Here is a 14,620-nt window from a genome sequence, read left to right on the forward strand (position 1 = left end):
GCCCTGGCTTTCTACTCATAAAGCCTCATTTTGTGTCTAGATTCTTTAGTGGTGAGGAGACCTTCTGAAGTACTTGGAGTTGTGGAGGAAGCCAATTTTTATTCATCCTATACAAATGTGATACCTCACATCCATTTGATCATCTGATCCCAGTTTTCTGAGGAGTAATTCTGCTGCCCTGGCGAATGAGCTAATAGTAAAGGTAGATGAAGGTCTGTCAATGGGATAGATGGCAATAAACTAAAAACCCCATCTTTGAGTAGTGTCAATATTGCCATAATCTTTGGTGTTGGAAACGGCAAGAATTTGGGTTTGAATATTTCCCACCCATCTACTTTTGATGAATGCACACATTAACCACCTCGGATAAGAGCAATACATATAAATATTGAAAGGTTTTTTCTTTGTTGCTTTGTTTGTGATGCAGGCAGCAGGTGCTACATCCAGTAGTTTGTATCTGCCATGTTAGCTGTCACTCTTTGGATGTGACAAACTAGAAGGAACAGTCTTTGGATTAAAAAGTAGACTGTGTTTTCAGGTCCTCTTACAGAGAAAATAATTATTTTGCACACATTTTCACTAATTACAAAATTATGTACCAACTCAATTACATGCTTCAAGGAAGATACTGGGAAAAGAGCTGGCTCTTTTAATTGCACACTGAATTGTAGGGCTGCTTGATTTTTATCAAGGATCCAAAGTGAAGTATTAGATGCTTTCTTAAATGCAAGCGTAAAGAAAAACAGAATCCCGGGTTCATTTCTTGGCAGATAAAGGACAATTACTGATTTGATTGTTACAAAACCATGTTTTTTTTAAGAAGAATGTTTCTACTAGAAGAAAAAAAGAGTGTACTTTGTCATAACTTTATCTAAGCTGAAACACGAGCAATTTTTTCTGCTTTTTGTTGAGTTTTGACATAGCTTTTTAAGATGATGAGTCTCATCTTGCCTTTGCCAAAATCCTTCTCCCATAAGTTTGATTTATGCATTCATTATCTCTCCTACAGTGCCAGGCTGTAATGTCTTAATGAAATTTCATTGTGGGTTTGTGGTTGAGTGGCTGCTACTGTGGAAAATAATTTCTATTCGAGACTTCCTGTCTCAGCCAAAATGCAAGCATTCAAGCATATTCTATATGCTCCTTTTCAAGAATTACTTTCTTCTCAATTCATGCTCACTGCTACTTGATCGTTATTTTATGTTGTTGTGACCCTCTCCTATTCCCAAATTCATGCTAAGTGTCTTTGATCTTAGTTTATTTAGTCTATTTAAAGACACCAGTTTAGATTATATTGTTTCTGTCCCAGGATGAATTTATGAGCAAGATGAAGACTAATCCTATGTAATAAAAAATGCCTGGATGTTGAGTAATATGCCTTAGCTGGCACATGCCTTAGCCATCCTGGTCTTAGAACAGAATTGTCACTACTTGCTACTATAGATGTTGAGATAAAATTTCAGCTTTCTACTGGATAGTCTTGACACTGATATTCTTTAGAGATGTCCCTTCTCCTTATGCCTATGTAGAAATGGTTGGTTGGCTCACTGTGTGTATTATCTTCAGATCCTGGGCTGGGTTTGCAAACTCAGGAAGAAAAATCCAGAGATGCTGCCTCTGGCTTAGGAAGTTCCCAAGACACCTATAGCTGAGCTCTGGGAGAGTGCTGGGGTAGCTATCCCTGCAAGTTTGTCCTGTTTTATACTCTTCCTGAAATACTGTTTGCTGCTGTAAGACAAGGGAAAATGGAGTAGATGAAGCCATGTGCTTTCTTTTTCTTGATCAATATCATATTTGAGTATCTTTTTTTCTTTTTTTTTTTTTGTAATATGAGTCCTTATAATAAAGAAATTGTGTTCTTCAAAGTGCTTTGTTACCGTCTTCTGAGGCAGGTAATGAAACCTTTGTCTGCAAGAACATTAGATTGTTCCTCTGTATTTACTCTCCTCTGAGACAGATGTCTGTTATTGTGTTGAAAGTAGCCTCCTTACCTGGACCAAGATAAAGCATTGCCATTATTCTCCAGCTGTAACAGCAGCGGAGAAATATTAGGCTCCATTGTTTCCTTCTAGAAAATGGAAATCTTGCATGCACTCAGTCCTGGCTTCATAATACCTGGTTTATCTTGCCTGAGATTCCTAGGATGGTGTATGCAGGAAGAGAAGGAAAAGCTAGCTGTGTTAAGACCTGTTTTGTCTTCTCTCCAAGACAGTCAAGCTTGTAATTAAGAAAACTTGCTGTATTGCTGGCAAAAAAAGCCTAGGTGCCTTCAAAACCTATGTAAGTTTGGAACAGCAGCCCTTGAGAAACTGCCCCTTCTGGATAGGTATATGACTTTTGCAGATACATGTGTGTATATATAGATAGATAGATAGATAACAGAAATGTTTGTTGCCTTAAAAACTGTTCATGTTTTTTTAGGCTTTTTACTTAGTAGAACCTATTTTCTGCTTTGTGATGTCTTCAAGAGTGATACTGCCTTTGTCCAGTATGGAAAGCGACAGTATTTGGGAAAGGTCTGATTTTGTTACTTATTTTTCCTCTTACTGGCAAGATTGAAAGGAATCTTTCCTTAAAAAAGTGGTGCTCTCTTCCCCCTGTTTCCAGATACCTGTCTCTATTTTAGGATTTCAAGCCTCAGCAGTCTTCCTTAACAAACAATTACAGGAACAGTTCAAAAATTTCAGCTGTATGTGTATTTTTCCCTGAAAGCCTCTGTCTGCTCATATGATGGCAGAAGGGAATTAAGTCCCCAGATGCCTGGGCTTGTTCTTAAGAGAAGTATTACTTTTGTTCATGTTTTTCTTTCTAGAAAAAACTTACTCCCATTTTAGAGGATTTTATTTTCCTAAAATCTGTATATTACAATAAAATATTTGGAGACATCTTCTATAGTTTGAATTATATTATTGTCCTTTCACTGGGGAAGAAATTTGTATTGAAATAGGTGTATTGTTTCTGAGAGAAAAAGAATAAACTTGGTAGGTTTAAGAAACCATAGGAGAAAATGATACTTTTTATTGTCTAAAACATGCATTTTAAGGCAACATAGTTACTCTCCAGAATAGAAGTCTGTGCTGGTGTAATGTAACTTGGTTGTTGAGCTTTTTTTAACCATAGTAGAAATGTCAGTTGTTTGGCAGTATCGACTTGCGCTTTGCTTTGAGAAGGCAGGCGATGTGGTGCCCAGGTGCTTCCACTTTGGTTCACCCAAGCCCAGAGCTTGGCTGATGCCCTTGGCACAGGCTGTCATGGCAATGAATTACTCAGGCTGCTTCCATCTCCTTGCTCTGCCAGCCCTAGTGCTCACGTGGCTTTGGGCAGGCAGATGTGTTCCTCTGGAAGAGTTGGGATGCAGCTCACCTTCAGAGAGCAGTCATTCGATACCTGGTACCAGGGCGGTGTCAGGGCACGGGGAGGGGCGGGAGGGCCAGGATTGCCCCTCCTCCACAGACTGCAGCTCCGCCGTGCCTTTGGGTGTGGGTTTGTGTTACACTTAGCGTGGCTTTCCTGGGAGTACAGGCAGTGAGGAACAGGCTTGTTCCCAGTCCTTCCTTTCCTCAGATCTAGCAACTGCCTGTCCTCAAGATGAGTCAGTTCAGCTTGCTGATTTGAGGCTTGCTTTATTTTGGAGATGGATTAGTTTGTCAGATCAGTAGGCTAAACTGACTCATCCTCAGGCTACAAGATTGCCAGATTTGCTATGGCAGGAACATAAAAGTGGGAAGTAAGACCATCTTTTTTTGGCAGTGGCCCCCACTTTGATCAGATTACGTACAATGTGAAAATGAGCTGTAGTTTCTCTTGTTACCTTAAATAGCTTTGGAGATGTCCAACACTTAGTGCTCTTGCTCTTCGTGCTCTACTATTTTTATTACTTTAAAAAATAAATAAATTTCAAAAGCAGGACTTGGAGTGGTGAATAGCTTATGCATCTGGCTTCTACAATGCTGCCTCATCTGTAATAATAGCTCCTTCACCAAGATAGCTACTCCTGCCATGGAAAATATCTGCATTGCACTGATGGCATGCCTACAGTTTCTTAATGTTAATTGAGATAACGTTCTCCTTGAATTGAAAACAATCTTTAACCTAAATGGACTTGTTCCATTCCTGTGCTGTTCTGTGGCACAATCTGAAGCAGTAATTTGAGATGGATGTGGTGGCTGTGGAGTCTCTTAAAGATGATCTGTGCTCTGCAGCATGATTTGAACAGGGTAGCACAACTTGATTTTGCTTTCTGGAGAAGCAGTTGCAATGGCCTCTTTCAGTCTTAGAATGGTGTTTAACCTCAGCTCATGGTCATCCTAGGGATTCAGATTGGCTCCTACTAATTTTTGACTTTTTATTTACTGTACTTCCTATCCAAGGTGGATGTTGGCTCTCAGCAGCTGGCAGTTCTCTTCCTCCTCCTCCAGTCTTAAAAGATAGTCACCAAATGCATTTTCATAACTAGCTTAATCTGTCTTTCTCTTTGGGATTTGGTTGCTGTCTCAGATTCCAAACAATCTGTTCCTCACTCTGATTTTGATCTGTCTCATTCGCTGTCTTGGACTCTGGGTCCAAGATGCTGTTTCTTGGTCATAGAGAGAATAGCGTGACAAGTATGTGCTGTATTTTTGTGATGTGTTCAGTGAAGCTTAAGAGTAAGAAAACATGTCAGGTCCTAATTGGATGACATAATTATGGAGTACTTGACTGAAAGGAGAAATTGCAAAGGAAAGGAGAGTCCTCTAATATTTCAGAGAGCAGAAAAATATGTTAGAATTCATGGCTCTTACAGGGGGAGAGCTTCGTCCTTTGCCCTGCCAGGAAAGCTTTGCAGGTTAAGTGAGTGTTGCTGATCATGGGTGTTGCACCTGGATTTCCAAGTCCACCTGTGATATCCATTAGTACAGATATTGCTCTTCATTTTTTAGACAAAAAATTCAAGGTTTGAGGATGCTCCTTTGTGATAAGGATTGGCTTCACAGCATGGCAGAAGGCACCTGCCAGGGAGACTCCAGCAGATGAGGAACTGCTTGCTTCGTGCCCTGCTTCTTTCTCCACAGTCTGGCAAGGCTTGCAGAGGCCACAGAGAACTACCCAGAAGCTCTGCTGGCCTGGGCTGCCTGCAGAAGTGGTGACAGCAAGTGTTTCACACCCCTGGAGAACTCACTTGTGGGTTCTCTGAGCTCAGTGTTAATATGCTTACAGTCGTGCTCCAAATTCTATCCTGGATTCTCTGCTCTTGCTTCTGCTTCTCTGCACTTTTCAATGCTAGCATTTTGGGGGGTTGGGACATTTTGGATTTTTTTCACCTGTGTTTTTCCTGTTCCTTACCTTTTGCTTTATTTTCTTCTTCCTTTAGCCTATTTCCTTTTTGGCCATCCTTCCCAGTGGGGCAGGAGCTGTCTCTTATTCCTGGTGCTGTGCCTAGCGCAGTGGGGTCCTAGTCACACTTCATACTTAAGCACTGCTGTAATTAACACAGCTGAAAGACATTTTATTTAAACCTCCACTAGGAGAATAGAGACTCCCTCTAAGATGTATTAAGATGTTCTTAATTTGTGCAAGTATGTGGTAGAGAGGGTCTTGGCAACTTGGCTTTCTGTGGGTTTCGCTTAATGGTGTGTTCTTACGAACTAAAGCCTCTTGGTGTATGCAAAGACAGAATGAAAAGGAAAAAACAGTGGTGATGTCTGTTCTCAGAGGTCAGAGATGTGCTTGTCTCGGTGACATGTACATTTAATTGTTTGATTTAAAAACTCAATTTTAATTTGCAGTTAACAATTGCAGTTAGGGAAGTCTGCAGCAAGTAGATAGCCTCCCTTCTTACGCAGTTTGCAAGAAACTGCTTCAGTGAGAAGTTTGCAGGTCATACCAGATATTTTGATGGGAAGCTTGTAGGCCACCTGGGAATTCCCCAGATGAGCTGTTTATTATTTGGTATTCTTTGAGGGGTGGGAGTTCTGGTGTTAAAGTAGGTGTGTCAGTAGCCTAACAATGGATTCACCCCTCAGCCCTGCTAGAAGACACGGATAGACTCGTTCAGGGTCAGCTGTTGAATGGCACTAACAAGTGGATAAACACGATATGTTTGTAACTCGGGGTTCTGCGTGTCAGGGCTCAGTTACAGGGGTTTATAAGGTACTCCGTGTCAGCTGAACTGCTATAGCTGTCTTTGGCAAATATTTGCTAAATCATGTTCCTCATGATATAAGAGGAAAGAATAACTAAAGGAAACTTCAAATAAGAAATCCTAGTACTGTATGGGCTGAATTTCTCAGCTAGCAATCAACTCTGAGCTAAAAAGCTAAAAGAGAATACTACTGAGGCTGCAGTCTTATGCTAAAATGATGTCATACTGTTTCTGTTCATTCCCTATCTCTGTTCTTGTCTCTTGAGCTGCATTTAACCTGTAAGCTTTTTGGGGCTGAAATGACCAGATCTAAGATCATAAAAACAAAATCTATTACGATTGCTATGGTACTTGCTTCCTAATCTGTGGAATCACCTCATCTAAGTTTAAATTTGATTTATATAGCTAAACAGCTTTTGTGGGGTGGGTTCTTCTGCATGTGGGTGGAGAGAGAGGAGAACAGAAAGAGTGCCTACTAAAAATAACTTGTTAACAAGCATGAGACTGCTTATGAAACCCCACTGGCAGCCAGTGTTTCGATTACCTTAATTGTATGTTTCTGTGTTTTTTTTCCAAAGCAGAAATATAAGTGTAAGCATTCTTGTGGATATTTTGTTTAGTCACAGAAAAAAAATTTCTTTTTATGGTACTTCCCAAGGTAATTGTGCAGAATTTTTTCCCTATCTGAGTGGTAACTGCTGCTCTCTTTAGAAATGTATGGTTTTGGTCTATGTTTGCCATAACTGAAAGAGTACTTGAAGCAAGCTCTGTGTTAGAGATGGGTAGCACAGACCTTAAATGTGCCTCAGAAAGGTGTGGGCACCACATTACACATTGGTAGGAGGGACAGCTTATAGCAAAATGAAGTTGTTTTTGTTTTTTTTTCATGTGCTGTGAGTAAACATCCCTTCTGGATTCAGCTGTTTGGTTTATAAATCAGTGGGGTGTTAACTTGTTGGGATTTCGTGGTGGCCGATATAAGCAGCTGATTGTTGGAATCCCATCTGCCACAGTTGGATCCAGGGAGGTCATCTGATGGCCAATGTGATAGGCATCTGTGCTAGATCAACAGAGCTCTTTCCATCCTTTTTCCTCTTGGGTTTTTTGTTTTGTTTTTTAAACTGTTCACAGTCAAGTTTATGCTGGAGTAGGGAAGCACAACTGCATGGCCAACACCGTGCTGTGCTCACTTTGACTTCCGTGGTCAAGATGTAAAAACCTGTAGAAAGTCAGTGCCTGAGAACTTCATGTAACCTTTCAGTGACATTTTAACAAGCTTATCATGTGAATGTTCTGGAACCTGTTCGCTGCCCTGCTTATTCTTTAAATATTTGTTTGCGATCTTTAGCATTAAGCTTTCAAAGGGAGTGAATTGAATGTGCCCTCCAAAAGTCTGTGATTATCTCTAAAGAAAGACTTAAAGCCCCAATGGCATTTTGAATGTCTGAACTGGGATGCAGTAAATGCAGATGCTGTTCCAGCTACTCATCTTGATGTAATTTTATGTGTTTATTACATCAATTATAAGCATATGAGTCATTCCATTACTTGTCACAGTCTGCTGGAAATACATTTAGTTTCTTTTTTTGTTTTTAGTGACACAATGACCTCAAAAATAGGTCAGTTGAGCTACACAGTTTAATTTTTATAATAATGTTATATCACCTTTCTAAACAGTTGACTTTTTTTTTTATAGGGATAGGATAGTTTATTTCATTAGACAGAAATCAGTCACTGGTATTCTGTTTACTTTTTGATCAGTTTTTCAGTTCTTTCCTGCATAAACTTAACCCTTAGTGCTTTGAATTTGCCATTTTAGAAACTGTTGAGCAAAATGTAGAGCCTACGGTGTTTTGAAGTTAGAGGTTTGGCCTTTTGGCCTTCTGCAAGGTAAATTTCTTTTGAAAAAAAAATTACTTTTTAAATGATTGACATGTAAAAAGCATTGTTACTTGGTACAAGTGGAATGAACAATTTTGCTTTTACTTCCTTCCTCTATGTCCAGCTAGAGGTGATGGCAACTTTGATTTCAGGCTTTTTTAGAAACCTTTTCACTTGGTGATCTTTGACTTGGCAGTTGTTGCTGAAATTTGTCCTGATTATTTGTCTTGGGATTGAGCTGAAGTGAATTGACACATAGTTAACTGTGCCTATAATTTGATCATTAGCAATAAAGCCAAAGAATGACCTGCCAGTCTTCACATTTTCATTATTTATCACTTTATTGTGTTTTTGTTTAAATTGAATGCAGATTTCGGATTTCGACTGTTGTGGAAAGCGGCATATTTAATATTGAGTTATGACACCATTGCATTAGTGCTAAGTTGAAAGAAATTATTTCTGTGGGTGTTGAGCTTTTGTGACCTTCTTAAGGCCCTAAGAGACATCATGTTAATTGTATGCATGCTTTCTTACTTCAAGCCTAGCAGTTGCAGTTCAGCAGTACTTCTTGTTTAAAAAAAAATTGTAGTCTAAAATAAAAATCTATGTTGCAAAAATAACCCTATCTTTCAGAGCTTTTAGTAAGGAAATGATTTTTTTTGAAATTTTGTCCACCTACAGTTCTGTCCCAAATTCTTGCAATTTCTGTTTCTAGTCATTATTTGCACTATGTCCTCCACCTGCCTATCAGAGCTCTCTCTGAAGTGTCTGTTCCTTCTTCCTTTTAGAGATAATCCTCCAGCTTTCTCTTTGACTTAAATTGTTTGCACTCTTAAGTCTCACTCAAAGTAATGTATTTTTGCTGACCTTATGATGTCTGAGGCTTCTTTGTGAATCTCTAGTGTTTTGAATCATCACTGCTGAATTTCAGCTATCAGGATTGAGCATGCTATTCCAGTAGCTGTTCAATGAGTGTGAAATAGCAAAGAGTTTTTGGGGTTTTTTTGTCTGTCTGATGTACTTCTGCTTATACATCTAAGGATTGCTTTAGGTCCCAGTAACAGTGTGTGCTTCTGTCTGTGTTGGGATGTCCTGCAAGTCAGAGTTGATGACTCCACTCTTTGGATGACTTGGCTGCATGGCCAAGTGATGATCTTGGGTTCTGGATCCCTCTGCCTAATTTGCTCCTGGGTTATTAAGGAAGGTCGGCTGCTTTTTCACGGATCTCTACCCTGTGCATAACTAAATCTTGTGTCTTAGTACTTCATGGCCTTTCTTTCAGATTGTCAATAAAAACAGTAAGTGCGAGGGCAAAAATTAATGCTGGTGGCACCTCCTATTATATTTTATTTTGCAATTATGGGCTAGTGTATTACCATTTGATTAATAATAATTTTTCTTTCTGTATATGTGTTTCTTCATTAATTTGTGATGTGATGGCAAGTTAGAAGCCCTACAGAAGTCACAGTGCTTGTGCGTCACTGGTTTTATCTTTTTTTTCATTCTAAATGAACCTGTAGTCTCTAGCTATATGGAATCCAGCAGTTGGGTCTCTGTGAAGTACCTTACTGCTTCTTTATTCATTATTAACGTAACTGATGTGGCACTTAAGCCAAAATTGTTGTCAAAATAACAGGATTGCATGAGTCATCCCATCTATCTTAGAAGTTCTCTGAGTGTTCTGATTCCTTTCAAAAATGACTTCTTAGTTAGCTCTTCCAAAATCCTTGGGTACAAATCATGAGATTCTTCTGATCTTAAGTAATGTCTAATGGCCACTCTTTTATTGCAGTATTCAGTTACAGTCAGGAAGTCAAGTGACATTTTCTGTGCTAAAACAAGTGTGTGGGTATATAAATATTCAGTGAATGCATCTGCCTTATCTGGGTGATGATTGGCACACTTACAGGTTTTTATTCAATGCTTGACCTGAACTATTTTTGGAATTCCAAGGACTCCTTTTGTTCGGTGTAAATTGAAAAACCAAATGACACTGTGTTTTGTAAGACCCCTTTCTTTGATTCCCTGAGTTTTTCTGATTTGGTCTATGAATGTTCATTTCAAGAAAGCTGGAAAGGGACTTTTTACAAGGGCTTATAGTGATAGGGCAAGGGGTAATGGATTCAAACTGAAAACTTGAGATTATACATAGAAATTCTTTCCTGTGTGTGTGGTGAGACACTAGAACAGGTTGCCCAGAGAAGCTGTGGATGCCCTGTCCCTGAAAGTATTCGAGGCCAGCCTGGATGGGACTTGGAATAGCTTGCTCAAGTGCAGATTCTCTGGTTATGCTTGCAGGGGTTGGAACTGGATGTGCTTTAATGTCCCTTCAAACCATTCTGTGATTCTGTATGGTTCTAGGTTTATCCTGTCTCCCACTAGGTAACATTCTCGCAGCTCACTGATGAGAAAAGGAAGTTGTCTAGTAAAACAGTTTGTAAATACCATTTTAGTACTTTCTCCTCTGTACTGACTCATAATAATTAGCTCTTCGTGAAACTAACTTTTTAAAAAATGTAGTAGGAAAAATTAACTAGAAAAAGAAAATTAGTAGTGATTTCTGCTGCTGACACTGTTTCCTCAAGCATACATTGGCCACGTTAAAGACTTTCAGAGCAGCTGCTGACCTCCTTCTTCCCTCACATGCCATGAACAATTATCTGAGAAGTCAGGTGTTTTATTCCATAGCCTTATGTGATGATGAGCACCAGATTCTAGCAGATAGCTCAAGAAAAGTTTTCTCTTAAAACATTTTTTTCACAAAGTAGTGAGATCTTTTGACTGTCTAGTTATCCACAACTGAGAAGAGCTACTGCAGTTCTGATAAACTTCCATCCCCCTCTGGTTGCTCATTTCTTTCTAGGTAGTTGTGTCAGCTACTGGTTGTAACCTAATCCCATCAGCAGGAGCTGGATCCAGCCGTGTCAGATTTCTGTGGAAGTGACTCCTGACTCTATTGAGCATTGAGCAAATTAAGATGAAGCAGTGCAGCTAAGCCTTATGAAGGGGAGAAATAGTCAAGTGACTTAATGTTGAGCCATGTCTTAGTAGGGAGGTGACACTGAGATTTGAAACAAATCAGTGAAGCTATTTAAATGAGCACAGTTATGTGACCTCAGACATTGTACAGAGTGTGTTGTATGTCTGTAGTAAAGTTTTCTTTTAGGACTTTAAAACAACCTAGGTAATATCTAATGGAAAAGCCTGTGAGCATGCTGGTGAGGAGGAATGCAGCAGGAGGAGGAGGGAAGTGAGAGGAAACAAGTAAAGTCAAAAGAGAGGAAAAGGTGGAGTTTGTAGACGTGCAAAGGATCAAGGTTGCATTTGAAGTAGAAGTAAAGCTGCTGTAATCATTGTACTAATACATTGTTTCTTCAACTGTAAAGCACATTGAAAAGGAGGAAGGGGGCACCCACATATAGAGTTGAGAGCTAAAAAAGCACTCTTAGATCTCTGCATTAAAGTGTGGTTTCACTGCTCAGTCAGACACTAAACAGCTAAAGGGATGTAGGGCAGACATAATTTTGGACTTTCTCCAGGCCCATTCAGTAGAAGGTGTGTGTGGATGATCAATAGCAAAGGATGCCTTTCATGGTCCCTGAGGACTGAAGTGAATTTTATTGAATGACACCTCATTTGGCACAGGCCAAAAGTATACATGCAGTACACTTACAGGTGGTCACCTTTGAGCTTAGCAGAAGGAATCTGCAGCTGGTGGAGTATGTGTGACAAAATGCTTGCCCAGTAGCAGGATCCCCAGTGTCACGTGAGTAAAAACAAAACCATATGCCACCATAGGTTTCCTTTTTTTGAGATGCAAAAATAGGATTGTAGCTTGCACTGATGGTCTGTGGTCTTCTAAGTGGAGTATGCTCATTTCTTCCCACAAGCTGATGAGTATTTGCTGCTTTCAGCAGTGCTTTTACGCAATGGTTCTGATTTGTCCATGTGGTCATCATGTACTAAAGGTAGAAAGTGAGCTAGATTAATCAGAGCACTTGGAAGTTGAAATGTCTGGATTTTGTTTTCAATTTCACATCAGAGTTGTGGAAAAAGCTCTTAAAAAAACTCAAACCCAAATACAACATCATGGATGCTAAACATCAGTAGTGTGTGAGGAAATGCTTTAAGGGTTTCCATGAAATACCAAATGCAAGTGGATTATAATGTGATAACTATTTATTTATCCTTTTGCTTCTACTCTGGCTGTTATAAAGGTGGTTAGCATAGATGATGATTTTATAGTCACATGAATTTGCTTTTTGGTTACAGTAAAGCAAGTCATATTGCTGTTGGCCCTAGAAAACAGCAGCCTCTGGACACATGCTAGTGATGCATTTCATGTGAGCTGTGCTATAGGAGCTGTTCAGTATTTTGCTATTTAGTCTTTCTTCCTCCTTTAGTTTTTCCATTTAATGTCCTAGTTCTGTTGTAGACCTTACAGTCAAAGGTGTGGAGAGTATTCAGTGTTTGGTGGTGCCTGCCTGTCCACTGGGGTCACAGAGTCTGACAGTCCTAAACAAAATAAGAGGTGAAGGGAATGAGATAAGAACTGTCTAGGCTTCTCTTTAAGACTTGCTGTGGTATAATGCTTCTTGGTGTTTGCTGTTAGTATTCTCTTTGGATGTACTGAAGATTGCTGGGCAGGGCTGTTTCCTCTCTACCATTTTCCATCATGCTGAGGCTAAACCCAGCATTTCTGAAAGCTGTTTAGTGAACTCCTTCATGTGCTGTTTGGCTGGCAAGTCAGTGCTTGCTGTCCAGACAATTAAAACTGGGATAACCATTCTGAACTGTGTATGATCTTGTCAGCAGTACCTACATCTGTCTTGTGGCAAGGAGTGGCAAAACAGGCTTGGAGCCTCTGGATGCTGCTGCCATACAAACACATTATCTGTATACTTTGAGCAGCAGTGAGATGTTTTATTCTTGGAGATCAAAGCTGTGAAAGGTGCAAGGTGAATTTTACCCTATATCCTCTCAGGTTCAACAATACTGAAATAGAATATAACTGAAACTCTTACTGGCTTAACTTTTGAAAGATTGGAGTCCTTATGGTGTGTTTTGTGGATGGTTTGCAAAAACTGTTGTTTCCTGAAAGCAGGAAGATGGGAGAAGGCTCTATGGAGGAGGCTTAATGCTCTGTAAATTCTGGTAAAGAAACAAAGTAATTCTTGGTGTAGTGTTTAAAGTGCCAGTGAATACACTTCTAAGCACTGATGATTTCAGCAAGTTTAGGTAGGAGCTGTTTCTCTGTGGAGTTAAAGGAAGGTGTCTAAAGCTGACTGGTTTTTCATTTGAACTCTGGAAAAGTTGGCTGAATGGCTGCAGCTTGTGTGCTGCACGTTGGGATAAAACACTTGACGTGGCCTGAAATTCAGGGTTTGCTTTAGTGGACAAGGAGGTCCCTGAGAGAGTTGCAGCTCTGAAGAAAGTCCTTAGAGCAGATCTCTTGATATCAAGTACTTCAAATCTCAACCAGGGGTGCCAGGGGCAATTATTTTTATCTCTAAGAGTGCATTAGTCTTGATTTTTGGAAAAATGGAGAATAAAACTCATTAACAACAATCTCAGTCCTCTGGTCTAGTGAACCCTGCCAAAAAGAAAAAAAAGATGCCCCTAAAAATTGAGCAGGTAGGAGATTACCTTTTATTTGATGAGGATTGCTGTAATAAAGCAGATATAACTCATTTGTATATTTGGTAAGTTAGAATGATGATAATAATAGAATAATTGGACAAATAAAATGCATTGGTGCTATGAGAGTTACACTTTCAGTTTGTTTACAAAAATAGAAAAAAGGATTTCTTTGTATTTGTGACTTCCTTCTTTTATTTCTTACAGTTATCAAAGAGGAGAGTGAATTTTCCATGCAGCTAGTATGCTTCTATTTATGCTTCTCTTTCTCTCCCTGTAAGAAGACATTAATCTGTCTAGTGTTCCTTTCTACCCCCTACCCCATTTTCTCTCCAAATCTATACATCTGCATCTCAACTTGTTGTGACTATTATGGGGAAGGGCTAGATCAACTCTGTATTGCTTGGCAAGTAATTGGCACCTTTAGCACTAATGTACTTAATTTATGTTTGATTTGTTAATTTGTTTCATGGAGTAGTTGTACTCATAAAAGGAAGCAAGTTGTAAGAACCTAAGAGGCAACATAGGAGATGAGTAGTAGTTATTGTGGATTTTTCAGGAGGAAATTGTGTCAAGCCACCTGCTTTTCTTCTGAATTTTGTAGGTGCAGAAGAAGTAGTAGTAGATGTGGGTATCTTGACTCTGAAGTTTGCAAACTGGTTTTCTCATGAGAAATCTAGGAGAACAATGGACTACGGGAAATCCCATGAAAGACATACAAAATGATTATTTTGTTAGAGCATACCAGGAGGTCCAAGAAAAAAAAGGATGAGATATTTTGTGCGTTTTTGCAGGGCCTTTAGGCAGTCTCATAGGATTCACCAGTTTTTCACCAATTTCTTAGGTAAATTTCATGTAGCATTGGGAAATAAATCTCTGGATAGTGACTGTGATGGTAGGATTTGATAAGCTGGCAAGGGAGCTCAGTAACCTTGGATGCAGTTCAGTCAGGACAAAATGCAGATTATTAGGCTTTGATAA

At 39.4% G+C, this 14,620-nt stretch overlaps 1 protein-coding gene across 2 annotated transcripts in view; it reads left to right on the top strand.

Moving 5' to 3' along the window:
* Nucleotides 1-14,620, top strand: part of GSK3B (glycogen synthase kinase 3 beta) — a 149,065-nt gene that overhangs the window by 38,675 nt on the left and 95,770 nt on the right. The gene's annotated exons all lie outside the window — the stretch shown is intronic.

This window comes from Molothrus ater, chromosome 2 (assembly GCF_012460135.2).
Source record: "Molothrus ater isolate BHLD 08-10-18 breed brown headed cowbird chromosome 2, BPBGC_Mater_1.1, whole genome shotgun sequence".
Taxonomy (NCBI): domain Eukaryota; kingdom Metazoa; phylum Chordata; class Aves; order Passeriformes; family Icteridae; genus Molothrus; species Molothrus ater.